The sequence below is a fragment of the Phaenicophaeus curvirostris genome, chromosome 5, assembly GCF_032191515.1.
Source record: "Phaenicophaeus curvirostris isolate KB17595 chromosome 5, BPBGC_Pcur_1.0, whole genome shotgun sequence".
Classification (NCBI taxonomy): Eukaryota; Metazoa; Chordata; class Aves; order Cuculiformes; family Cuculidae; genus Phaenicophaeus; species Phaenicophaeus curvirostris.
Window position 1 is genome coordinate 35,157,901 of NC_091396.1, and position 27,423 is coordinate 35,185,323.

A 27,423-nucleotide genomic window follows, 5' to 3' on the forward strand; every position below is an offset into this window, starting at 1 on the left:
AGAAGGGAAAGATCTTGACGAATCGAGGGAAATACTAGGATTGGTATTGATAGTAAGGGAAGAAGCCAGGGCTCCTTTTTCAGTGGTAGCATGCATGTGTATTGAATTAAATTGGATTAAATCCAGATGCCTACTTCTGATTTACCTTAATATACATTTGCAGTTAGAATATTGTCATCAAATACATTTTCCAATGCTAACAAGAGACTACTGTCTCTCTTGCTTCAATTTTTCTCTTCTGTAACTCCACATGATTCTGTCTGCCTCTTCATTTACTTTTTTTCTGTTGCTCATTTCATGGCTTAGTAAGTGTTCAGTTACTATTTTTATATATCCTCTTTCTATCTCACAGACAACTTTATTTCTCTGAGTTGTGTTTGAATGTGAAAAAAAGAGAAGAGAGAGAAGGAAAGGGGAGTGGAAATCTCCTAGAAGAACAAACTAGTCACTTAGAGGAAAATTGCCTACAAGTATGAGATAGCTAAATTAACTTGTAGAAATGTAATCTGAAAGCATCCGGTCTCATACCTGTAACTTAGAAGCACACTTCAGCTTGTCAAAGAAAATTGATCTTTTATAAATATCTTTGTGTAAAGTAACATTTAACTAGAGACAAAGCATTTTAAATTCTCCAAAGTGTCATGTTATCTTTGTGTTAAAAAAAAAAAGAACAAAGCAAAACCAACAACAAAACAGCAAGAAACACCCTAGTGATTATTTGTGTTTAGTGCCTGTACTTCAAAATAGTTTCTCTATCTGTTCATCTGAACTCTGATGATTTTATTTTGGCTGTTCATTTATTAATAGTAGAGTCCGATAACAGTTCTTGGGGCATTGCCTTTTTACTACAGTGGAACCCCTTTGGGAAGTAAAATTGGAATATGAATTAAAGACCTGTGTTTAGAGACTTGCTTGGTAGAGGGGAAGGGTATTTATGGTCTAAATATTAGTATTAATTAAAAAAAGCCAAACTGGAATATATTTTTTAATTTTAAAAAAGCTTCAGAGATGTAATAATTTTTACTGCAGGAATTGCAAATGCTATAGACATTCTTATGCTAAGAATAAAATCATCTGAGCTATGTTCTCGAAGTCTGTCAGTCCCCTAGACTGGTTGTAAACTGGTATTATTTCATTCAAAAATGACTAGCGAAATAAGTTTGTTCTGTAACAAAAATAACTCACTGAGCAAGCTATAGTTTATGATAAAAACCTGCTGTAATGCATTTTTGAAAACTAAGGCATTGAACAACTGTACTGAAAATGTAATTTCATGCGACTGGAATTCATTTAATCATGAAATGAAAGCACTGTAGATTAATCCAGGGAGAATATAACATGGACGAGGTATATTTTGATGACAGTGATAGTGTACACCTACAGTATCAGTCAGGAAGACATGAATGACATTCACATAATGGCATTAGGGATGATTTATCTAATTTACATTACAATAGGTAAACCAACTCTTGAACAGCCTATTAATTAGAGTATGTTTAGGTATTTAGAAAATTGGTCAAGGACCAACAGCATCGCAAGCAAAAGAGAGGTGAGCTAAGAGGTGTAAGTCGAGGCTGTAGGGCTGCAGATTTTCAGTTACCAGGAGCGCACAATTACATCTGCTGTAACGAAGCTTTCTTCCTATATGTATATACTGTATTGGATCCCTTCACAAAGTAGTTTCTGTCTGCCATAAATGTATATAATCCCTTGTGCATTTGTTTTAAGTCAGAGATCATATTAATAGTGTCTATCACTATTCATTATTTCCTGTAGCTATAAACCAGTTTTACCTAACCTGGTTCTGCCTGTTTAATCCATGACAAAAGGATATGAATATAACTAATATTGGTCAATTTGGGTTTCTGGAAGATGTTGCCTTACATGTAGCTGGAAATACTGCATAGTATTACCTGCATGTATTTGCAGCGTAGACGGTCCTGAAGTGTATTGTGGTGCTTTTTCTCTCATTGTAATAACTTTCAGAGACAGGAGGTTATTTAATGAGGGGGCTTGAAAGAGATGCAAATGCCTCTGGTGAATTTTTTGTTCTCTAATACAAAGTGAAATGGACATATTGGGCCAGTGACTAAACTGTAGGAGCAGAAGTTCTGGATTTCAGTCCTTACTTTCTGTTAGGTTAGATGAGTTATATCTCTTACCCTTACACTTCCATCTTTTTGTTATCTCATGTGTTATCTGTACTGTAATAGTCTTCTGTAGGCATGGAAGTGAATGCAGAAGACAGGCCAAGAGTTTGGGAATATGTATACCTACAAGTCTGTGCTGCTACTTGTTGATTTCTTTTAGATGATAACTGCCCAGAAGGGCAATTTTGACTTCAGGTCTGTCTCCTTTGCATCTTTTCTAAAAGGCTCGCCAAACCATGCTATGCCATTTTTTTTGTTTGCTGCCTGCTGAATTAGTTGGGAAGGGGTCCCATTTGTATGTACTCTGGTTTACTGAGCAGATGTACTCTCTTCTGGCAATTGACTGCAGTTATTTTGTGATGTGGTTTACTCATTTCATGTAGACAAGTAATTTAATGCAGAGAGGAAATGGGAAGATATCCTTGTCAGATGCTTAGTGATCCTTGAACAACTGATAATGAAGGCGGAAAACAAATATTGACTCACTGCTTTCAGGTGAGGTGATTTGACATAATTACACATTTTGGAAAACATTCTGTGATAGATTTATTTCTGGTTGCACAGAAGTCTAGATTTTGGAACTTGATAATGAAGTGTTCACTTATTTTAATACATCTGATTTTTTTTTGAAGATCAGTGAGAGGAATAACATTGTATTGATTACGTAAATTAAAAATTATTAATGAACTCATCTGGAAAAGAATGAAAAGATCTACTTTTTCTTTTAAAAATATTCTACAATTGTATCCAATCTTTTAAATAATTGATTGTATCCAATTCTCCTTCCTGTAAGCAAGCTTTCTACTTGTTCTTAGCTGTCTTATATTTTCAACAGAAAGCTTAAAAAGTCTTAACTGCAACTCTTAGTTTATAACTTTTTGAAACGCTAAGTTTTGAGTAAGCTTTTTGAGAGCTTCAATGAATATTAACCTGATTTTTCTTGAATAGGCATATAGACTGGCTGTTATTTTGGGGGTTTTGGGTAGGTTTTTTATTTATGTTTTAAGCCAGAGTAAACAATACCTTTTTACAAAAGAGGAGACAACTCACGGCGTCCAAGGTAAGAAAACTTTTCAAGTGTGAGAGCAATAACTGAGTAATCAAAACTGAATTACAATTCTTATTTTACTCTCTTTTACTTCCAGCTCAACCAAATTCAACAGATACAATGCTGTCTTCTGAAATCGGCTAACAAAAGCTGGATTAGGTCTACTATTTGTTACAAGCGTTATTGAATTGTAGGAGGCTTTGGTGGTTCAAGTTATGGAAATCTTGAAGTGGTGTGATTGAAACTTGTAGCTGTATTGTTTTGTTTTATATCCTACTGAATCTACTTCTTAATTGATGATTTTTTTTCCTGGTATGTTAGATGAGAGACAAAGTTGATGGGTGTTTTATAGGAGCAGTGAGGAGGCAGGAGGAATTCTTACTGGATCAATGCAGTGTGTGAAGTGAGGCATAGGAAAAAAATGATTGAGAGACGCTTGATAGAGCAGTTGTGAAGAGAGCAGTTAGAGATACTTATAAAAGAAAAGGACAGAAATTGGGGAAATGTAGAGAGTGCTGGAACTGGTCGGCAACAAAATGGCTGAGTGACAGGTACACTAGCAAAAATTCCCATCAAGTTCTCATCAAATATAGCAAGTGGATAAGGGTTAGAATATTAGAAACCTTTTTGCCTGTATTAAGGAGAAGACGTAAATGTTTAGAGAATATGAAATGGATTTTTTTCCCCCTATCATGGCGGTCAAGAGTGGGATCTTGTAGGAGGAATTTCAAATATATAAAGTATTCAACTGTAATATGCATGAGATGACTTTTCCTGCAGAAGTTTTCACTTATCTTTCCTGGTAGGAATTCCATTATTTTAGGAGTATATTGTTGCCTCTTGATATGAGACAAGGCTCAGCATAATATCAGCTTCTGGGTTTTAGCCTCATGGTATTTGGCAGGGTTGTTCAGTTTTTCAGCACTTGGTAGAATTCATAAACCCTTTGTACATAAGGGAACGGTTCAAAAGAGATGTCTGTGAATGGCAAATTAGCATATCCTTAGCCAGCATCAGGCAAGAGAGAGTTTGTTAGTAAGGTAGCAAAATATAAAATTAAAAATAAACAGGAAAAGGATTGATGGATAGGTTAAATCAAAAGTCATATTAAATAGAGATGGAGGAAGTGATACATGGAGAAGCAGGGGATAGATTTAAAGCGATGCTGGAAGAAGAAATACTACATCTTAATAAATAGGTAAAATTATATGAAACAAGTAAAAGACAGTAGGAGCAAAGGTGTAGGTTTTCAAGGATAATATTGCATACAAAATTGACCAATGTGGTACTATAAAATGGTGTGTTAAACAATATAGGACTACTGATGCTTTTTCACTTTCAATGGGTGTGGGTTTTTCGTGTGTGTGAGCACAGCTTTCTTTCTCAGTGACTTGTAAGTGTAGGTTTTTTTGATTAACAGATACTGTGTTTATTTTTCAAGTCCGATTATATCTTAGAATCTCATTCTGAAATGTTTTGCATGTTATTTGGATGCTCCAAATGAAGTAACTGAGGTGACCTGCACCTTCTTTTATACTTTTACTGAGGCACTGATGTCCAGTCTTTTATTGAAACTGTACACAGTATCTTGGGTTGTATTAACATGGTACTGTTTCCTTACTGTGCTGTAGTTTACCTTTCATAAATAACTAATCAGCACTTCTAGCCTTATTTCATATCCTTTTATATAAAGAAAGATTCATTATCTTATAATAAAATATTTTTATTTACTACTGTGTTGCAAAATGTTGTTTGCTTTGCCAGAATAAATAGATAATGAAGTACAGTAAATATTTTTTGGTAATATTAACAGAAGCATGGCTGTACATTAATGTTTTTTTTCTTAAACAGCCATGCGTAGAAATATGTATTAAAATATTTTGAAGGATTTAAATCTTAGGAAATATTTCATTCTAGTATAAGTAAAGGAGAAAGCATTTAATCATTTTCCTTTGAGTCACCTTAATATCAAAAGAGAACGGTTATTTGAGCAGTACAGGAAATCTAAGAACATCAAATATTTCTCATAGATGGTTTTAAAATTCAGTATCAGTAAAAAGAAATCTAAAATCTTTGAGTTATTATCCATATGTTAAAGTATATATTGATGTGATAAACAATTAAAGCAGTATATGAAATAAAAACTTACCTAGGAGGTACTTGATTGAAGCTTTATCTGTGCTCTGTCAGAATATACTGAGACTCACTCAGCAGACAGGAAGCTTTTTTTCTATTTGAAATGCATTGTGCACTCTCGTCTTGTGATTTCTTTTTCCACGGCGTCTTGTTCACTGGTGCTTTGTCTTGTGGTATTGGTTGTTTCCAGTTCGTTTCCAAGTATCTCCAATATCTGATTTCTTCCACATTCAGCATTTTTGTTTATTCTGCCCTAATCAGGTAACAGAAAACCTGTGAACTTTGCATCTCCTCTGCCCTCCCCCCCCCAAAAAAAGCAGAAAAAAAGCAAGTGCACTGACCCCAGTTAACTCAAGTATTCAAAGTATTCAGCACCCATTTATACAAAGGTTTTGTATCCAGTAAATTCCATCTGTTCTTTGTAGCTATTCCAACATTGAAAATATTTTTCTACACATTTAGGTAGCCTTCATGTTTTAGATTTTTGCGGAAAATATGCAGAATCAGTAAACATCAGGTCTTAACTTTTAACCCAGGCAACATTATTCTGTGAAGGATGATGGTCTGCCTCTCTCAGCTCCTTATGCTTCTGTCAGACACAGATGTGAAATGCTGCTTTAGAACAGAGGGGAAAAAAAATCCTAAAGGGTGTAGTGATTTGTCATCTTTCAGGACAGTAAGCATGCATGGCATCAATGAGTAGCAGATATGAGCTATTCAGACCAGTCACTGAACTGACAGGATGATGCTTTCATACATAATAGACCCATTAATTATTTCTTCTGATGGACAGCAGTGTCTACTAGAAGAAAAAAGCAGCAGATGATAATACTGGGTTTGATAGGTGGTCTCTGTTTGAACAGCTTGTCATCCAGAAATGGATCCAGGAAAAAACCTGCTGTTTTGGGATATAATCAGGTAAAATGGACCAGAGTTGTTTTGACATGGTAGATGTCATGTATAGGGTTAACAGCTCTATTCAGGTTAAGATCTATTCATAGCTAGGTTTTTATCAAAAAGATGTTCCAAAAGATTTGGTTTAAAAATCATGGTTTGTGTTTTGCTTTATGTAGCCTTTCATATGGGGAACCTGGTTGTAGTTTTGTGGTTTTTCATTTATAACTTAAAGTACAGAGTAAGCCTACACATTCTTGGGGGTTTAGTCTTTTTTTTTTCTTTTCTGTTTTCCCCTGCAAAAAGAAACCGTGATGTTTTAAAAAAAAAAAAACATTTTCAAAGGAAATGTATGAGAACTAAGTTCACTCATTAGACTCTTTGTATCAAACAAAGGCTTTCTGACCCACAGATCCATTTCTAATTAATACAGAAATTTAAATTCTCCAATTTAATGTTAATTAATTGCCATCTTGAGGTTAATATGTAGGAAACAGTATATATTGAAAACTCACTTAAATGTAGCATAAGCCCTTCATAACTCTGTCCTAGTGTATAATGGATAAAATCTTCATGCACTGTACCAATGTTGTTGGGGCAAAGTATGCTAGTTGTGGGGGAAAATAATGCAACATTTGGAACTTTTTCTTAGAGTATAATTTCATATTTTTCCCTTTAGAACCTTATTTACTGTAACTTCTCTTTTCAATTTACTGACAAGAAAATGTTTACCATGAACTTATTTCTTTATTTGCCTTCTGTACGTTGAAGGTGAAGAAGAGATAAAACTGTGAGAGAAAGAAAATAGACTATTACTTTAGAACAGGGGTGAAACATGAGCCACACCAAAAAGATAGTTGGATATGCAGCTACTTCTACAGTTTTATACAACTCTAATTATGAAGGACCTCTCTCATAATTGTCCCTAGTTTTGTTTCACTGAAACAGCAAAGTTAATTTCATCATCCTTGCTATGAAATGACGGAGAGCATCTGAATAAAGCTTTTTTGGCTTTTCCAGTCAATAATGATGAGCATAGTTATACCTATATATCACATCAAACAGCCTTTGCAATATATTTGCCCTCTAGCTTGCATCGTATCTAGCTCCAGAACAAATCCAAGCCTAGTAGCATACGATGGCTGTAACTTTAAATCTAAATTGTCAATCTTGTCTCTTTAGATAAGGAATTGAGTTGCCAAGGATACAAAGGGTACATGATGTAAAGTCCATGCTGAAAGTACCGGAATGAAGCATACTTTCTGGAATAAGATTAACACTTTCTGTCTCATAATCTCCTCAAACATACAATGCATATCTGGAATTAGTAGCCTAACCTGATCCTTAATTTATTTGGGTATTTCTTAAAGATGCCGATTCTTATGAAACCCTTCCAAGTAATTGGTATCAGACAAGGCACAATCTTTCTATGTGTGTGTAGCAATAAGATAACTTTCTACAGCTTGTATTCTCAGATCTCAGTCTCATTTCTGCTTGTACGTCATAAAACAGGGCACTCAAATAATATACTCCATGATTATCCCAAAAAGAATCATAGAAATATAAAGGTTGGAAAAGGCCTTGGAGATCATCAAATCTAACTATCTGCCCAACACCACCATTCCTACTGAAGTATATACCACACCTACGTGCTTTTTGAACAACTCCAGGTTTGGAGACTCCACTGCTACTCTGGGCAGCTTGTTCCAATGCTTCACCACTCTTTCAGTAAAGAATTTTTTCCTAATATCCAATCTAAACCTCCCCTGGTGCAATTTGAGGCCATTTCCTCTCATCCTGTCGCTAATTACCTGGGAGAAGAGACCAACACCCACTTTGCTAAAACCTCCTAGTTGTAGAGAGCAATAACGTCTCCCCTGGGCCTGCTCTTCTCTAGGCTAAACAATCCCAGTTCCCTCAGCTGCTCCTTGTAAGACTTGTGCTCCAGACCCTTCACCAGCCTTGTTGCCCTCTTCTGGACATGCTTCAGCAACTCAATGTCCTTCGTGTAATGAGGGGACAGAAACTGAACACAGTATTCAATGTGCAGCCTCACCAACACCAAGTACAGGGGAACAATGACTTCCCTCTTCCTGGCTTGCTGGCGACAGCATTTTTGATATAAGCCAGGATGCTGTTGGGCTTCTTGGCCACCTCAGCACAAGCACAAAAAAATTGGAAAACAATTGAGCCTTATTTTTATCTACACACACATGCATGAGTGCACACAAGTGTATATGTGTATTAAACTCAACATTTTTTCCCCTCTTCAGAACTAGGTAAGCTGAGCTATTTGTACGTTAGTATCAAAAGTATTCTGCTGTCTCAAGCCTGGAGGTGAGAGTAAACTTGGATAAAGCAGCATGTTAAAGTTTAGGATACAGAATTTATCCCAACATGTTGGTGTGCAACCTGAGTCTAAGATAAGGAGATGATTGGTGCTAATAATTGAAACTCTGATGGTTAAGCTGGTTAAATTTTTCAACCTTGAATATAACACAAAGAAGAGGAATTGTATTTCGAGCGTGGGGCTCTGAAAATCTTTTCTGTTTGATCAGCCTACAACAGGAATAACCTATATATATATAAGCTTCAGAACTAAAGGGAATAAATAAGATCTCAGATGCAGAATTTTACTGATATGTCTGAAGTAGCAAAGCTTCAAGCGTACACATCTATACACTCCATGAGGGATTTAATGTCCATAAATAATGTTAGTTACAATGAAATTCTCATACCTCTAAACCAGGAGTGAGGAATCACTCAGGAGTGAGGAGGCTACATCGCTCGGCTTCGTTTCATTTGGTTCACAGACCTGTTATTTGTTGCATTACTTCCTGGTAACAGAAAAGTTAGTATGTAGTGAGGAAAAAGTCCTGTACTTCTTGGACAGGCTTCTGTTTCAGTTCCTTTTTTTTTTTTTTTATGTTGTTATGCATATACATATTATAGGTCAAACCCTCAAAACCCTCGAAGTATTTACTGTGCAGCTTTGGGTAACAATATATTGAAACCCAATCGGATCTAGGGTGAATAATGAACTTACTTGTTTTAAGAAGATTGCTTTTTAAAAGTTGCATATGAAGTGAGCACAGAAGTCAGCTTTCTTTAGAAATGTTTTACATTTTACGTGCATAAGCACTCAATAGGAAAGCTCATTGAAATTTCATTGCATTGCCAGTGAGATTTGATATTTACAGTATTAAAGCCGATTGCTTTGTGAATAGTAACAAACCCTATACTACTGTCTGTGTTATTTCATTCATTGTCATCAGTAATTATGGATTCTTCAATTATAAAAGGCCATAACCCTACTGCATGAAAGTAATTTGTCAAATATATTGCGGGAAAAACTTTTTTCTAATAAAACTGAGTGATCACTAAAGCCACATCTTAGTGAAATGTTTTTACAAACTGTAAATGTTTGTAGTACCAATAACGTTAGTATTGCAAATAAATTTGAAAAAAAATACAAGACATAGTGTTAGGGAACGCTTCTAAGCATTTTTCTTTTTTAGAATTTTATCAAGTAATTATCATTTATCTAACAAACACCTATGCACATTAAAATCCCATTTTTACATTTTTTTCCTGAAAGTTGTCATTTAACTTTTATAGATCTGTATGATTATATGTTTCAAGTGAGTTGGTAACTGTAGTAGTTGCTTTTCAAAGAAAAGCAATGTGTTTATCATAATTTTTAAATTCTTGAAGAGCTAATGTTCTGACGAAAACATCATCGTTATTCTAACTTCTTTTGTTGCCTGCAAGTAGTACTTGTGTTTGTGAGCAAAGGTATTTTCCTACTTCTCTTCAGCCTTACTCTTTTGTTTACTTTTGGGGAGGGGGAAGAGGGAAGGCTTTTATTGTGACCTCACATCAATAGTTATTTGTTATTGCAGATTAAATAATTCTATTTTGTCTGTGGAATATGTGATTATCTTCCAGCTAAATTAAATTCATCTTCAAAATTTTAATTTTCAGTCATCAACATACAATTCATAGAATGTTTCTTAAATCAATAAATGTCTATATAAATGCAAACAGTCTTCAAAGTTGTTTTTGTCTTTTCTTTATTTTTTAAAATTTGCAGTCAATCAGATAATCAACACTGACTAATTTTTGATTTAAACTTAAAACCATGAAGGCCTGAATCTTAGTTTTGAATTCAACAGCGATATCGACTGTCTCTTAGTGAAAACAGATACTTTGGCATTTCTTAAAATGAGACTATTCCTCATAAATGGGTATTTTCTATATTCTGAAGACCAATTTAGAACAACAATCTGAAAAGAGAAATGAATTGATATAGTTTTGAAGAAAAGGGGGTTTTGTTACCTGGGAAATGAGCATAAGTACTTGACACAACTCTTATCATGTCATCTGAGGGCTTTTGTGTTTCCTAGATTTTAGTTAGGACAGTCAGGTTTAGATCTTAGACAAAGTGGCTTTAATCTGAAGTCCTTTGAGAAGAAAGACAATTTATTTTCTACTTTTCTAGTGTAAGTGTTGCTAGTAGGTGTATTTGGACAGAATGTTTTAAATAAAATGTAAATAATGAGGCTTTAGCATTATTTCTGGGACTGTTGGCTGCTACTAACATGTTGTAAATTTTATTCAATGAAATTTTATTAGAATAATACTTGCAATTAAACTATAAAATTCTTTTTTTGAGACAGATAAAACGTGCCACCATGCTAGTTAATCTTTATAGCTTGTCCATTTTTGTTTATTAAAATGTAACTGCCTTGTTTTCCTCCATCCCCATTGTTTTAGTATTAGAAACACACAAAGTTTTCTAATTTTGTCTATCACAGTATTAGGAAGGGTAAGTAATGACTGCTCCAGAAATATTTGAGCTTCAATTATGTTTTTAATCATATTTTAATTAATGGATCAATTTTTGTGAATGTGCTGTTTATTTGATTTAGTCAAATTATGGCAGGGTGCTGTTAGTGAACTCTTCAGATTGGTAAGAAATTATGAAAATGTATCGAAGATTGAAGAGTGGTTTGTTAGTTTGTGATATCTGATGAATACATGCTCAGGAGATGCTGTCCAGATGTCTTTCAATTGAATGTTTTGTGTTGATGCACCAGGTGGATTATGACCTTGGATTTAATTTGTCTTGGATTTTATACTAATGTGGAACGTTTCCCCTCTCACTAGTGTTTAAAGAGAGGTTTTGCAGTTAAATTTGGTGTTGTAAAGGTAAGGAGTGATAACTGTGACCACAAATTTTAGAAGAGTTTGTGGGAAGTGGTGCCAAGGATTTTCAAGTTTTGCCTGTATGCACTCTTCCTCTTTCTCTCCCAACTTGATCATTCTGGTTGCCATAGCAACTTCATAATAGCAGTGCATTTGCTGCTGTAGTTAAGGTTGTGTCAGCACTTCCATTATAAGCTACTGTTTTCAGGAATTTATAATTCATCCACAGGATTAAAAATGACATACAGTAAGCCAATGTAATTGATGTTAGTGTACGGTACCAACTTTTTGAAAGCTGCTGTTTTCTGATCTCTCATGGTATGTATAAAACAGCATATTGTTTCAAGTGTTTTTTTTCTTTTTTATTGAAAAGTAGCGAAATATTTTTAGACTAAAACTAATTTTGACTGGTTCCCATCTGCCAGAGGTATGAGAATCAACATGTTCCTTTGCTCTACCACAATGCTCCGTCACGCCTGTATCCAGTAAGATCCATCTGTTCCTGTTAGTTAAAAGGTTAGTGTGAGCATGTTGCTTTTTCTGGGAAGTAAGAAAAATATAACCTTTTTAATAAGAGAATTTCATATATCATTAAGAAATAAGCATTTGACATAATCTATACTTTTCTAGATTATGCTGAATTAATTAATTTTACGCTAAATAAAAACTAGCTATGTTAGATGTTAGATGATTTTTGAAATGCAAGTAGTAGAGGGGGAGTCTGTGAGCAAACACTCATCTTGAAAAAAGTCAGATATTTATTGTAGATACAGTTCCTGTTGTAGAATCTTAGCAAGGAATTATGCATGCTTTAATGCAGCTTTCTGAAATCTGGAGATTGTTTAACCTGGAAAACCCATTTAAGAAGTTACATGATCTGCTTCATGGTCTGTAGCAAGTGATTCCAGTAGGAGCTTGATAAAGGGATTATTCAAGGACTTTTCCTCCACCCAAACAGATTTGCTACCTTGAGTAATTTTGACTTGTATGCTCTTGAGGATTCACGGGGCTTGTTTGCCTTTTTTTTTTTTTCTTTTTTTCCAAACTTGCCAAACTGGAAGACACTTCTCCCTAAAACAAAATGATGCCTTTTTGCTCTAGGACACAACATTATGACAGTATGTTACAAAATTTTAGAAACTGCTGTGCAGTATTGTTGCTCATAAATTAGAAGCAGACAAAGTTTCTTCTGCTTTTTAGTCACTTCTTTATTTTTTATTTTGAATTAAAGTCTTCACTGACATAAATTACTTGAATATGAAGCACATATGTTGTTCTTTAGTTCATCTATGCAACTTCTTCACTGTAATAACATCTAATTGTAGGTATTTAGATATTTCTATCACTTTGGTTGAGTGCCATTTGAAAAACATGTATAACGTGTAACTTTAAAACAAAGAGTCACTTGATTTGATTCTAATAGTTCATAGTAAGTGTAGCTACTAATTTCAGAGGCAATTTTTTTTTGTTTTATTTTTAAAGGAAAAATCTAGCTTTAAGTTTGAATATAGTAAATCTAATTTAATCGTTCTATTTATAAAGTATTTGTTTAAGTACGTCCTAGAAAGATTGTGGGTACTTCTTATCTGAAAAATACAAATAAGTTTTTAAAAGCTCGTTAATGTCTTTTGCACAGATTTTCTGCTTGATTCTAGATAGCCTGGATTTCCTATGTCCAAACAATTTACCGTCCTTTTATCGCTTTGCTTTTTAATGTATTTTTCCCTGCCCTCCCAGAAGCTGATTGATTTTAGCCATTATTTTTTTACGTCATTCATAATATTGAATTTGAAATGTTTTGTTTGCAACTGACCGTTAGATTTTACAGCCAAAACCCTGTAAATAGTGCAAGAAAAAACACTTAACTCCTGAAAAAAGGATATACTTTTGAAAAGCTGCATCATGATGGTAGTTGCAAATTGCATCTCTTTTTCTTGGTTTTACAGAAACCTACATTTATTGTCTTGTCATCTGCTGTTAGTTTCTACTTTTATCCCCTTCCCCTTCTGATCCCCTGAATTCCTGGAGCTTTAAATTTCAGAGAGTTCTTTTACCTGGACAATTAATTTTAAACCTTAGCATGAGTGGATTATTTGCCTTGGTTGCTTTCCAAGTTCTGTGTTCTGTTTTGATTTTCATTTTAGAAGATTTTGGCCTCTCTCTGATTCATGGAAATGTTTGTGTCCTTTGCAGATTTCATAGCTAAAAGAACTGGTAGTATCTCATCTCTGCGACTTCTTTCTTTTGAGTAAATGTTCAAAGAGAATCCTGGCATAATATTAGCTTGGTACTTTTCTTCATAGTTCACTGCAGGTGAGAGAGAATATTGAAAGGAATAGTCTAATGTAGCAGACTATGAGTAAATAATAGTCTGCATTTATTTTGAAATATGTAATGCAACACTGTGGAGGTATTAAACTTACATTAGTTAAAAGAATTTGCTAGAAGTTCAGTGTACCAAAAATCTCTCTCTTCTGACAATGCAGATTGGCTAAAAGATGAGGCTTGATGTCAGTTGCATTTTTCAACAGCATTGTAGAACTAATAATACTAATAAAGTCTGGGTTGTTGGGTCAAGTTGTTCCAAAAGCTCTTGAATTTTTTATTCAAAGATACATAGTATTTTGATTTTCAGTATACTGGGAATTAGGTGGTGCACTCCCTGATAAAGAGCCCATCCCTAGCTCTCCTGTAGGCCTCCTTTAAGTACTGGAAGGCTGCTATAAGGTGTTCCTGGAGCCTTCTCTTCTCTAGGCTAAGCAACCCCAACTCTCTCAGCCTGTCCTCTTATGGGAGGTGCTCCAGCCCTCTGATCATCTTTGAGGTCCTCCTATGGACTTGCTCTAACAGATCCATGTCCTTATTGTGCTGAGGACTCCAGAACTGAACACAGTACACCAGGTGAGGTCTCATGAGAGCAGAGTAGAGGGGCAGAATCACCTCCCTTGACCTGCTGGTCACATTTCTTTTGATGCATCCCAGCATATGCTTGCTAGCTCGATTTTCAAGATGCTATATTTGAGGGAACTACTAAGGAATGGAGGGAAAACCAGAAGATAGCAAATATTGCTTGCAACATAGTCCATCAGGTAGCTATCTACATTTCAGCATTTAAGTAAGCAAAAGAAGGACAAAATAACCTGTATCTAATGCATTGCTTATCTCTTTGCATACTAGGTGTTTTAATTATGCTCAGTTACAATTTTTTAAATTGCGTTTTTAAAAGTTTGTCAATAAAGATATCCTAGGGACAAGTAATCTCTTGGTGAGTAGTGCTGGGATAATCAAAGTTGCATCTTCAAACTTATATTTAGGCATGCAACTCTGGGTTTGTCACTGAAACTACATGTTAAATGGCATTCCTTATACCTTTAGTTTTTGATTAGTGGCCATTTCTCCATTATACATCTGGAATGGGACTGTACAGTAGGAAAGACACACTAACTCTTAATGCTTATCTAATTATTTAAATGGTGCTTTATTGTAATTATTTTGTATTTCTGTTCAACTAGGGAATTATGAAAATATTAAACTCTGTTTTTTCATTGTGTGATTTTCTTGAGTGACTCAATGTATGAATGCATTTGTCAGCTGGATTATGACTATCATGCTTTATGCCTTATCTCAAACTTATTTTTAACAAATCTTTGTATTTTCTTTCAATTACACAAGTGTCAGGTCTCAGAGGAGAGCATAAGACTCCTGCTTCTGTTATGCCTTGCGTCATCTCCTGCTACACTGCAAGCATCCTGCATACTGGCAGTGAATGACTCTTGGTACCCTTCTATCAGTGAAGCATTCTTGGATAGAAGATGAAAGATTTGCAGACTAAAGGGCGATGAGCGTCAAGAGCTAGGTGAGAGGCAATAGGGCTGTGCAGAAACACAGAGGAAGCCTCAGGCCACATCTTGCAGTTGCGGTATGTGTAGGACAGGGATATGGATCTTACATGAGCTGACACAGCTGTATGCCAGTGTTATCACTGAACTGGATTGCCCATTCCCATTGTTTTGCCCAATGCATACGCCTTCTACAGTGATTCTAGTATGCTTCAAAAAGCTGCTTTTTGGGAAAGCTTGTCTTGTTGATTGCCACTTTAAAATAAAGCTAAATATTAAAATTCAACACTTGCAAATTAATGTCTATCCAGGTGAAATGTCTGTGACAAAGACACGACCAATTGTGTGATAAGAAAGAAACAGGAAGTTAAGCTGTGATTCTGTACTTCCTGAGCCTTTGAGTATCTTTGGAATTTTCAGGCTTTGCTTCCTATTGGGTATTTGAATGGAGAAGGGTTCCATGAAACTCTACCCTCAGATGGAATCGACTCTGTATGCAGGTGACAGTTTTGTTGTTCTGTCCTCTGTCTCTCTAGGAGGTTCTATGACCAGCATTTTCAGGATGGTGCCTCTTCCCAGTTACCCGCTTTTTACAATTTGAATTATTTTTTGGGGGCTAGCTAGGCAAGAAGCTTGGGTTTTTTTAAGTCTGAGGGTGGAAGGATGGGAAGGGTATTACTGTATGATGAGAGTTTAAGAGAGACACATAAAAATAAGAAAATAAATCTTAGAATGTAGACGCTGACTGCTACCTGTGCACATCAGCCTTGTAGAATAACCACTTTCTTAGAAGCAAATGAGACCTGTGAAACAGCTGTATGCTCTTTTGGTGTCTTTTGGAACAGATCAGAGCAGCAAGAGCAATTTCATGCACTTTTTCAATCAGTGAGATACTAATAATATTTTGAGACTATTTTGTGTATTATTTGAGACAGTTAAAAGACATTTAAGTGGCTTTTTTTTTTAATATTATACATTGGATCTATTGGATCTATTCATGCTTCAGTGACCTCCCTCTCCATCATCCACTTTCCTGTTACCTCAGTAACAAAACCTGCAAGAAGTGCCTTAAATATATTTAAAAATATCTAAAATATATTGTAGCTGATAGCATTTTCTTTCTAAGAGGAAAGAAATGCTGTTTGTTTACCTAATTAAAGATGACATTTACCTCCAACAGCCTAAGAGATGCTGCTCTCTGTAGAAATACCTTGTTGAATATTTCGGGCTTTGAAGCTAGTCCAGATGAGGATGGCTAAGTAGAAAACATATCTTCTGTTATAAAGCATGGTTTCTTTTGATCAGATGAGCTGCTTCTGAAAGTAAAAGGGATGATGGATGTTCTGTTGGTATCACATAGAGAACATAGTTGTGTAATTGGAATGAGAGTAATTGAAAATTTATGTTGTGCATGTTGATTTAGACATTTGATTTCCTGTGTGTGTTCCCATTCACTGTAATCTTCTATGCAGACTGTGCTGCTAGGGGAACTTCAACATTTAGTGTATTATTTTGAAATAATCCATAGAATATTCATTAAAAAATGCTAAATTAAATTCCTATTAAAGAATGGAAAAAAAACATCATGACCATTTGGAAGTAATTTATTGGATCGTCGTGGAGTAGGCAAGCACTTTCTTAGGTGAGAAAGGTATTCAGAAAAATGACATTGGAGTAATCAAACATGGAAGGCTTGTTTCAAATAACCTTTGATTTTATGTTACTGGTAGTGACTTTAATATAATTTTTGGTCTGAAATAGCTTTTTCTAATAAATTTTATAATTTATACTTGAATTTATACTTGTATAAGAGCTATAATCTTGTCACTGCGTCTTTAGTAAATAACTGCCTTATTTTATGGCAGTAAATAAGGAAAGCTTTAGATAGAGTTGGAGCTTCAGGCGCTTTGCTGGGAATTCTGTGAATGACTATTGAGTGGATAGTGATCTTTAAATTTTATTTTTATGATCATGTTCTTAAGTAGGCTAGAAATAGTGATGCCTAGTGAAATCTTCTAAATAAATCAGATTTCTTAAAAGTTCATTTATGTGTTTTGTTAATAAAACTAGGAAATTAAATAATAGGTAGTTGATATTAAACATTTCTTCTGCAAGTATGAAAGACCCAATTCTTTTCTAATGTAACTGGTTGCAGTAATGCCCATCTGCTTCTCAGGGTTTCTTGGCAACTTCAGTGCACTAAAAATGCTTCACATGATACTGCAAGTTGTATAATTTTGGTTTACTGAAGTCCATATTGGAACATGCTGTTCTAACAAACTCTAACTAGATGTAATAAGTATTTATATTATTTTTTTTTGTGAGTTTGGCACTGAATTTTCTCAACATTTATGGTTAAATGTGTCTCTTACTTAGAAACTTTGGCACTCAACATAGAAATGGGGGCTATTATAGAAGGCATGTATCAATTTGTAAATTATTCTTTGGGGTTGTGCCTTTAAAAATGAGATGTATTAACTTATTGTTCAGCTAGACACTTATTTTAATTTTATCTATCATGATGAAAAATCGAGTGATAGGGGTTTTGCCATAATTATGTTGATCTTCCATTTTTGCACTTCTGAGCCCTAACTGTCATTTTGGTGGAAAACCCAGGAAAATCATGAGAATGTGAAGACTGGAGAAAAATAGAAAAAGAAAATGGACACTTTTTATAACCAAGCAAAACAAAGTACAGAAACTCTGAATTGGGCCTTACAAAAAGAGATTACTCAGCAGCTTCTAAACCGTGTGCATATATTTTTGATACTTTTCATAGGGGTAAAAGAAAGGGGGTGATCTTGATGTGTCATCAAGGAACAGAAGAAGAGTCTGATATGGCAAAAAAGCATAGTGGAGGCATGCAAGGGCTCTAGGATAAGAGTAATTAAAGATGTCATTCTTTTCTAATTATCTCTGCTACTAGTTGTGCTGTAGGTTTTTGAACAAATACGAGCAAAGAAAATAAGAAAAGCTGCTGAGTAGAGAAGAAAATTGTGAATGCAGGACAATAGAAGCTTTGAATGTCTTTTTTTTGCATAAATCTGCACTAACTCAGTCCCCTCTGACTGAATAACTAACGTATTTGACAGTGCTTGGAAGAGGGGTCTATCAGAATTCTGGAAAAGTTGTCAGGTTCAAAATGCCATTTTGTTTCATTTTATTTTATTAGGGAGGAGAGTGTATCCTTTTTCTGTTTTACTTTGCCCTAAGCAACTTCTTGTGACCACTTATGGAGATATGATGCTGCGTGATAGACCATCATTCTGAATACGTACAACCATTCTTAGGTTGTAAAGGAAAACGAGATGAAATTGGGTATTTAGCCTTTGCATGTTTGATGATAGAAGCTGTATGGATAATATAGGGATTACAGGATAATTCAGGTTGATTCCCCAGAAGGTCTCTAGTCCAAGGTCTTGAATAAAGCAAGGTCAGCTATGGTCAGACACAGTTGCTCAGGGCTTCCAGTAGGAATCTCAAAAGCTGGCAATGGCACAGCCTGCTCCACTGCCTTACTCATGATGGGAAAGTTTTTCCTTATATTCAGTCTGAAGTTCTCATTTTAATTTATCCCTTTTGTTTCTTTGTCCTCTCCCTATGCACATTGGACAGTCTGGCTCCATCATCTTGATAACCTCCCTGTAGGTACTGACAGACTCCTATTAGGTCCCCCTCAAACCCATCTTTTTTGCAGGGTGAACAAGGCTGGTTCCCTCAGCCTCTCCTCACAGGGCAGGTGCTCCAGTCCCCAGACATCTTGCTGGCCCCTGGTGTCTCTAGTGGGGGCATAAAACGGACAGCAGTATTCTTAATGTGATTCAGCAAGCCCTGAGTGAACACTTTTGGCTCCTGTGCAGTTTGCTGCCTGGCAAGGGCCCCATTGCAGCCAGTCAGCTGCAGCCTTGGACACATCTTCATGGTATAGATCAAAAGTAATATAGCAAGTGCATTGCAGTGGGGTAGGTTTTAGGTTCAACGTAGAAAAAAAAAATCTTTCTGATTTGAGACCAAAAACCCTTTATAAAACTCTGAAAATTATGTGTCACTTAAGTTCTGCCACAGTTAGGAAAAACATCTTCCAGGAATGACGTAGGAATAGGTGAGCCTGCTTTGGGAGGGAAAAGGTCTTGATGATCATGTGAAGTCTGGTCAATTGATTTCACAATAGTCTGAACAGGAGCACAAAACCCACTTATTTTCTTTCTAAATATTAGTAGCTGTTAAAGCTAATGTTGCATGAAATATTTACATTTGTAGGGCTATGTTAATTCGTACATACCATAAGCTGTAGAAATGGAAATAGAGGAAAATGTGTCACCATTTTTCTTCTGCATTCCATTTCAATCTGTACATCGTAAACTGATGTAATATTAAAATTTGGTTCTGATGAAAGACTTGTTTAGCAGTACCCTTTTATATTTCTTACAATTAATGATGTTGTTTCCATCTTTTCCTTGATTATTGCTATATTGTTCTGTGCTTATAGTATATGAGGTATTACCATATCACTGACAGCTGGAAGAAAAAGCAACTGATGCCACTGGCAGTCCTAGAAATTATGACTTGTACTTCTTTGCTGTTTCCTTTCATAGTCTGTCTTTTAAAGATTTATTTCAGAATCAGATTGGTTATGTTGTCATCTTATTAAATCTTTTTTGAGTTAATAACCTGTAATATAGTGAGTGTGATTTAAATTGTACTCTTGATTATAATAAAGAGTACAACTATCATGGTAATCAAATGAAATTAAATTACATACCAGGCTTCTAGTTGATGGTAATTCTGTATTTTTTAAATTTTGATTACAATGCAATAAATAAGCTTTATTAGAAATCTTTGTTAGAAATTAGGAGCCATCCCTCTTGTTATTTATTTCCATTTAATTGAAAAGCTTTAGAGTATTTAGCACCGATATTTGTATCAGAAATAGAAGAAGTGTATACTGTGTAGGAGTGGTTCTTCTGCATGGTGTTTGTCTCTGATGAAGCAGAAATCTACCCTGGAAAGACTTTTCTTCCTCCTCTGTAGCATCAAACAAAATCCAAATCAAGGTACAGCTGTCCCGTGTGTGTTCTAGTGTTTTTGGCAAGTATGTGTGTAGTGTAGTGAGGATGAGGCTTGCTACTGCTTTCAGTGCTTGATCAACAATCAACATATACACATCAATTGTTGTGTTTAGGTAAACACTAGATAACAATACAAAATAATAAAAAGGGAACGTAATAATAAAAATGTATTCAACACCTCATTCTTTCCTCTGCATTCCAAATTAATAATTCAAGTTAATCAATACAAGGTTTTTCCCTGGGTCTTGACAATCCTTTACTTTGAAGAAACATTGATAGACATTGCTGCTACTATGCTTGTGTTGTTGTGTAGGAAACTACAGGCCTGTCAGTCTGACCTCAGTGCCAGGGAAAGTCATGGAACAGGTGATCTTGAGTGCTATCATGAAGCACATGCAAGAGAACCGGGTGATCAGGCCCAGTCAACATGGGTTCACAAAAGGCAGGTCTTGCCAGACTAACCTGATCGCCTTCTATGACAAAGTGACCCGGCTACTGGATGAGGGAAAGGCTGTGGATGTGGTCTTCCTGGACTTCAGCAAAGCCTTTGACACAGTTTCTCACAGCGTTCTGCTTGAGAAACTGTCAGCCTCTGGGCTGGACAGGCGCACACTCTCCTGGGTGGAAAACTGGTTGGATGGCCGGGCCCAGAGAGTGGTGGTAAATGGTGTGAAATCCAGCTGGAGGCCAGTGACAAGTGGGGTTCCCCAGGGCTCAGTGCTGGGTCCAGCCCTGTTCAATGTCTTCATCAATGATCTGGATGAAGGCATCGAGTGCACCCTGAGCAAGTTTGCGGACGACACTAAGCTGGGTGGAAGTGTCGATCTGCTGGAGGGCAGGGAGGCTCTGCAAAGGGATCTGAACAGGCTGGACCGGTGGGCAGAGTCCAATGGCATGAGGTTTAACAAGGCCAAATGCCGGGTCCTGCATTTGGGGCACAACAACCCTATGCAGTGCTACAGACTGGGAGAAGTCTGTCTAGAAAGCTGCCTGGAGGAGAGGGACCTGGGGGTGTTGGTTGACAGCCGACTGAATATGAGCCAGCAGTGTGCCCAGGTGGCCAAGAAGGCCAATGGCATCTTGGCTTGTATCAGAAACGGCGTGACCAGCAGGTCCAGGGAGGTTATCCTCCCTCTGTACTCGGCACTGGTGAGACCGCTCCTCGAATCCTGTGTTCAGTTCTGGGCCCCTCACCACAAGAAGGATGTTGAGGCTCTGGAGAGAGTCCAGAGAAGAGCAACAAAGCTGGTGAAAGGGCTGGAGAACAGGCCTTATGAGGAGCGGCTGAGAGAGCTGGGGTTGTTTAGCCTGGAGAAGAGGAGGCTGAGGGGTGACCTCATTGCTCTCTACAACTACCTGAAAGGACGTTGTAGAGAGGAGGGTGCTGGCCTCTTCTCCCAAGTGACAGGGGACAGGACAAGAGGGAATGGCCTCAAGCTCCGCCAGGGGAGGTTTAGGCTAGACGTTAGGAAAAAATTCTTTACAGAAAGGGTCATTGGGCACTGGAACAGGCTGCCCAGGGAGGTGGTTGAGTCACCTTCCCTGGAGGTGTTTAAGGCACGGGTGGACGAGGTGCTGAGGGATATGGTTTAGTGTTTGATGGGAACGGTTGGACTCGGTGATCCGGTGGGTCTCTTCCAACCTGGTTATTCTGTGATTCTGTGATTCTGTGTTCTTTGAAGCGCTTCAGTATGACTATATGAGGAAACCTTTCCATTTGTCATTTGTATGTTTAAAAGGGACAAATAAATAATTAATCAAATATAGTTTCTGGTTTGAGGGATTTGATAAACGTTTTGATAAACATATTTGATAAATATACTATATATTTATGTTTGTTTAATATTATATAGGTATTTACCTGAGTGTTCTGTTGATGCTATAGGAAAAACAAATAATTCGCATTCAATACTAAAACAGAATCCTACTTTAAATATAAACCCAAACTAGTAGGAAATAAGTTCAGGATACAGTCTGTATTTGTACCTCTATTCATGCAGAATTTAGGCATTTTATTTTTCTAGGATAAAATGTTGAATTAAAGCATTTATTATGATGCGAGATTAATCCGATTAACATCAAAGAATATCTGTAGTATAACAAAATTAAAAAAAAAAAGCGCAATGACTGCTTTCTGCTGCTTTCTGATCCTCTCCTCTTGCAAATGGTATCTATAGCTGTGTATAAATGAGAGACTGTTAGTTCTGTAAATATGTTTTTTCTCTCTGACATGTTTCATGCTGGTTGCTTGGTTACCAGTACTTTGCTGTGCATACATGCAAGATATTAGCTTGTTCTGCTGTCTTCACACTTTGAGCTTTAATGAGGAGATACATGATGAAATTTTGTGGTTTTATTTCTATGCACCTAGTTATTAAAGCTTAAATGGCTTATTCTCCTGGAAGATTTAAAAGTAATTATGCATAATTTATTGACTTCCTATAGAAGATAGAATGTTCCACTGTATAAGCTTTTTTAAATAAAAAAAAAAAAATCAGAGAAAACCTTAGAGATGAGGGCTTTTGCATATTATTACTTGTGGTTCATAAAAATAATAAAATACATTGAGATGGTGGAAGAGTAAGACTAGAAGAAAGTCTTCAAATTAGCAATTTTTTTTCTACACTTGGACAGTCAAAAGCAAATGCTGTTCTTTCTGATTTTTGTCTCACACCATGTTATAATTTCAGGATAGTAGCTTTTCTATTTGTGAATTCCTCCTGGTGCAGGGACAAAAAATACCCTCGCTTGTCATTTGATGAAGTTGCTACAATTTTTGCAGAGTTTTTGTTGACAAAGTTAGAGCTGTTAAGTTTCATCAATTTGATGTGTCCATACTTTAAAATGTACGTGTTAACTTGTGTTCAGACCTACACACCAACCAGAACAGACAAATAATTTCTTCCCTCCATGTTGTTATGTTGAGCCCAACTTTGCCCCCACTTCTTTTTTTTGTGTGTATATGCCCTTGTTCTGTATGTGATTAAATAAATGAAGGAAATTGGTGCTATTTTCCAAAATATGAACAGTTTATTCATGTTTTTTAGTTCTGTCCTTGTTTGAAAAGATGTTTTGATGTTCAGTTGAATCCATACAGATGGCTAGACATAGCATTAGTTTCCTAGCTAGTGATTTTTCTTGATGTGACTGGTCATACCCAGAAAACATACCCCCATGTTGCACTAATTTCCTATGCACTAGAGCCTTCAAAAGCTATGTGGAGAACATTGAAATTTTCTGCTTTTGGGAGTTCTGTCCTTTGTAAAGATTTAACTACATATCTTGTAAATGTCCTCATGCAGCCTATGCACCACTCTTCTTTCATTTCGCCTGTAGCCGTTCTTTACTGGTTGCAATGAAAGAACCGAATGATTTACTGTAAACTGTCACCATTACTTTTCCCAGTGATGGTAGCCTTTGCTGTTTCTCCTGTAACCTACCCACAGAATATTGTTAAAGTCAGGATCACTACAGAATGACATGTAGTATTTCAGGTATTTCTGTCCTATTTGTCACCATTTTACCTAGTAGCTTTCTACCTTTCAACTAAGGTGGAGTAAGGAGTTCAAGAATGCAGGTTAATCTATATGTTATTATATTTATTTAACTGTCTGTTTCAATTTTTATCCTCATGTTTTCCATGGGTAACCATGGAAGGAACTGATTTTATGGATCATCCTTGAATAGATCATCACAAGCATGACTTGCGAAGTCCAGATGTTCAAAATCAGTCTTCAATGCACTGAATTGTACTTTCTTAAAATATTTTTTCTGTACATCTTAATATTGGTAACCATTTTAAAATATCATGAATGTCAACTGATACATGTCACAAATGTGCCATTTTACAGTCATTTTTGTGGTGAGTGTAGCTTGGGGTACTGGATGTGGAAAAGCAATGCTGTAGCGGTGTTTTCTGAATTAGATGTTTGCTAATGAAAAATATATTCAGATCAAATTGCATAATTAACACTTAGAATACAAATTTCTTAAAGTTATTTTAAAAAGCAAGTCAAAGCATAGTTTGGTATAAAGGAAAAAAACTAGATCTTAATATTCCTATTTTTGACAAGTCCTTGAGTGTCAGTACATCTCTTATAAAAGTACATAGAGTTCTGTAAATGTTTTGTCTGCCTTATGTGGTCAAATTAGGTACATGCACATATGTAAAAAATATTTAAAATTTGAACTATACTTCACATACCAGTTATTAGACCTCTGATTTTTTCCCCTTATTTTTAAGTCATCTTCTTTTGTAGGTTTTGATCCATATATGTTTGACACTGCTTTCAAAAATTAGTCTCGTCTTGAGACTTTAAAATAACTCGATAACTTACTGTTCTTTTCCAAATTCTATTGTCTTTCATCCACTACATATTTAGATATACTGAATTAATGGCAGTAGAAAAGCGAATGCAGGAAAAACAGCTTTTTGGGCTCTCAAAATACCTTCTTAAAAGGTGTGTTTCTTGCTAAACCTGCCACTTACTATATACTACACTGTAAAAAATTTGCATTTGTAAAGTGCTTGAAAAAATGTGCACAAAAGGTCACTAATTGTGCACAAGAAACAGAATATAATAGAATTTCTATTAAGTACATTTTCTCTGTTATGCTTAATTTTTATTCTTCTTTCACTCTCTCTTTTATTAAAAATGTTTTTTGTGTCAGCTGAAACAATTTGAACTGTTCTTAGCCTAAGCCTTATACTGTTACTGTTCTACTTTTCTTATGGTTACATGTATTAGCCTGAGACCACAAAGAAGAATACTTGCTTGGGGCTTCCAGAGTGAAGGACAGTTTATCACAAGTATGAAGCTGTACTTGCACTGTGGACAGATGTATTTTCTTGGGTTTTCTACTTATCTTTAGTGGAAATTTTTTTACATTCAAGAACCCAAAGCTTTGCAGAACTCATGAGTGGATTAGGATTAGGAAGTTTCATTCCCATGTAACAAAAAAGGTTATTTTTTTCTCCTCAAAGTGTGCCAGGGAAGTTAGTAAGTTCTCTAAAATAAAATGAAATAATGCTTAAACTCGCTTCTAGATTCTGTTGAGGGTAAAGTAATGTAGGATGCTTTGGGGAGAAAAGTTTTGCTTCTGCAAAACTGAAAAATATTAATTATATTGTGATTTCCTACTGCATCATGTTAAAACTTTAAACTGATTAAAAAATACTCCTCCCATTACTTATGAGGCAACAATAAAATTAATTGCATTACTATCTCTTTAACACTTGTAGATTTTCATAATATTTTCAGAAAAAGAGAATAAGTAACAGTAAGTGAGTTTGGGTATTCAGTGCAGGTGAAGTCTGATTCTTGTTCCTTCTAATTTTTTTCCCCACATATTTTAGGTGTCTGGTTTAATGTTAACACTGAAGATATTGGCCTTGAAAAAAGCTAATGCAGATAAATGAAAAGTTTAAAGTTTAAAATACTTCTTTGTGAGGCAGTTAATTATTTTCATAGAATCATGGAGTGGTTTGGGTTGGAAGAGACCAAGTAGCTTGAATAGTAGCTTGATATGAATTAAGCTTTTATTTAGAGTTCCTTAATTTGTAGTTCTTGGAGTTCTCAAAATGCTATCTCCAATGGTTTGCAACAGTGAAAGGCAGAATATTGCTTTAAGAAATGCCAACTCAGCAGAGTGAGGAGCAGTTAACCTAAAGGCAGGAGAGAGGCTGAAGTGTGCATAAAGGCTTATTTCTTTCCTCCAGCTCTTCAGTTTACTTTCAGTGTTGTCATCTGTGTTTAGGGTAACAGTTGACTGAAATTTTGATCTTAATGAAATTGGAGAAAGAGGGAATTCACATTGAAGGTCTGGTATTAATTTTTAATGCTAGCTTTACCTTGAGATTTTTGAACACGTATGCATGACTGATCATGCTTATGACTGTATCCTGAAGATACACATGGAACCAGCCTCTTCCATGCTACTTTATTTTTTAAATGTTTCCTGGTGAGTCTAAGTTTGCATTACCTGTACTTGAAATTTTGTATGTGTCTAACTGAGTATCAGATACATTCCCAGATGGAGATTTAGTTTTCTGTGTATCAGAGGCTCCTTTTAAAGAGTTATATAAAATGATTTAAAATGAAATGCTCCCTTCAGCAGCCCTTAATTTCAATGTTAATGATGATAATAGCAGAAATAATCACTGCCATTTCCTCTGTCCCCTTTACAAGCTTAAGAAAAATCTATGTCACTAATTTGTTTATATAATGCATTTTGCAAACTAATTTACTAGATGCAGTAGTACAAATAATCCTTTAAATAGCATTATAGAATAAAGGACAGATTCTGCCACCTTCATTCCTATTAAGTTATGAATTGCAAGCAATTGTTTTGGTTTTAATAGGACCACTGTAGGCGCAGAATTCCACTGACCTGTTTCCTTTGGGACTTAGTTGTATAGTTTTAAATTCATTGTACCATTTTGTGCTCTCTCAAATAGACAGTTGTGTATAATGTGAAGTGTGACTTTTTCCAACATTGCCTTTCTGTTTCCTTCCATCCTCTGTCTTTTTCCCCAATAGATACTATGTTTTTTCATTTACAATTAGAGGAATATGTGTGTTAAAAAGCCTTGACAGTAAAAGAATCTGAAAGCGGGTTATTAAATAGTCAGGTATGAACCATAAATCAGTCAAGTAAGGCAATAATAGCACACTTTCTAGACCTCCTCCCCGTGTTTTATGCATTTTTTTTATAGTAACAACTGTATGCTTCACAGTAAGATTAACTGGAAGACAAATTCCCTCAAAACCTTAAAAACTAGGTATTCAGAAATGTAATATGTTTAAGTTCCTACCAAACTCAGCTAGTAACCAGAAAACACAATTAATAATAATTAAATTAGAAAGTAAATGGGCATTAAGGTGTCAGAAAAATTCAGTTATTAAATGAAAGTTTTTGTGAAGGTTATAGACCTCTGCCTGTCGTATCTTTCATTCTGGAAGGTCATTAACATGAATCACAGTAAGCAGAAGATTGTAGTCAGCCCAATATTTGACAGTGACAAGGAAGCCTTAATAACGCCATTAGATAGTTCCCCGATAACAAAAAAAGGGTTTTTT

At 35.6% G+C, this 27,423-nt stretch overlaps 2 protein-coding genes across 3 annotated transcripts in view; one reads left to right on the forward strand and one right to left on the reverse strand.

The window, feature by feature from the left end:
• CHRM5 (cholinergic receptor muscarinic 5) overlaps window positions 1-5,633 on the reverse strand; it is a 47,832-nt gene extending 42,199 nt beyond the window's left edge. Inside the window, exon 1 of the mRNA XM_069858269.1 lies at window positions 5,348-5,633. The gene's annotated coding sequence lies outside the window, so the exon portion shown is untranslated. The remainder of the gene's footprint in view (window positions 1-5,347) is intronic.
• AVEN (apoptosis and caspase activation inhibitor) overlaps window positions 1-27,423 on the forward strand; it is a 94,571-nt gene that overhangs the window by 36,475 nt on the left and 30,673 nt on the right. The window lies entirely within an intron of this gene.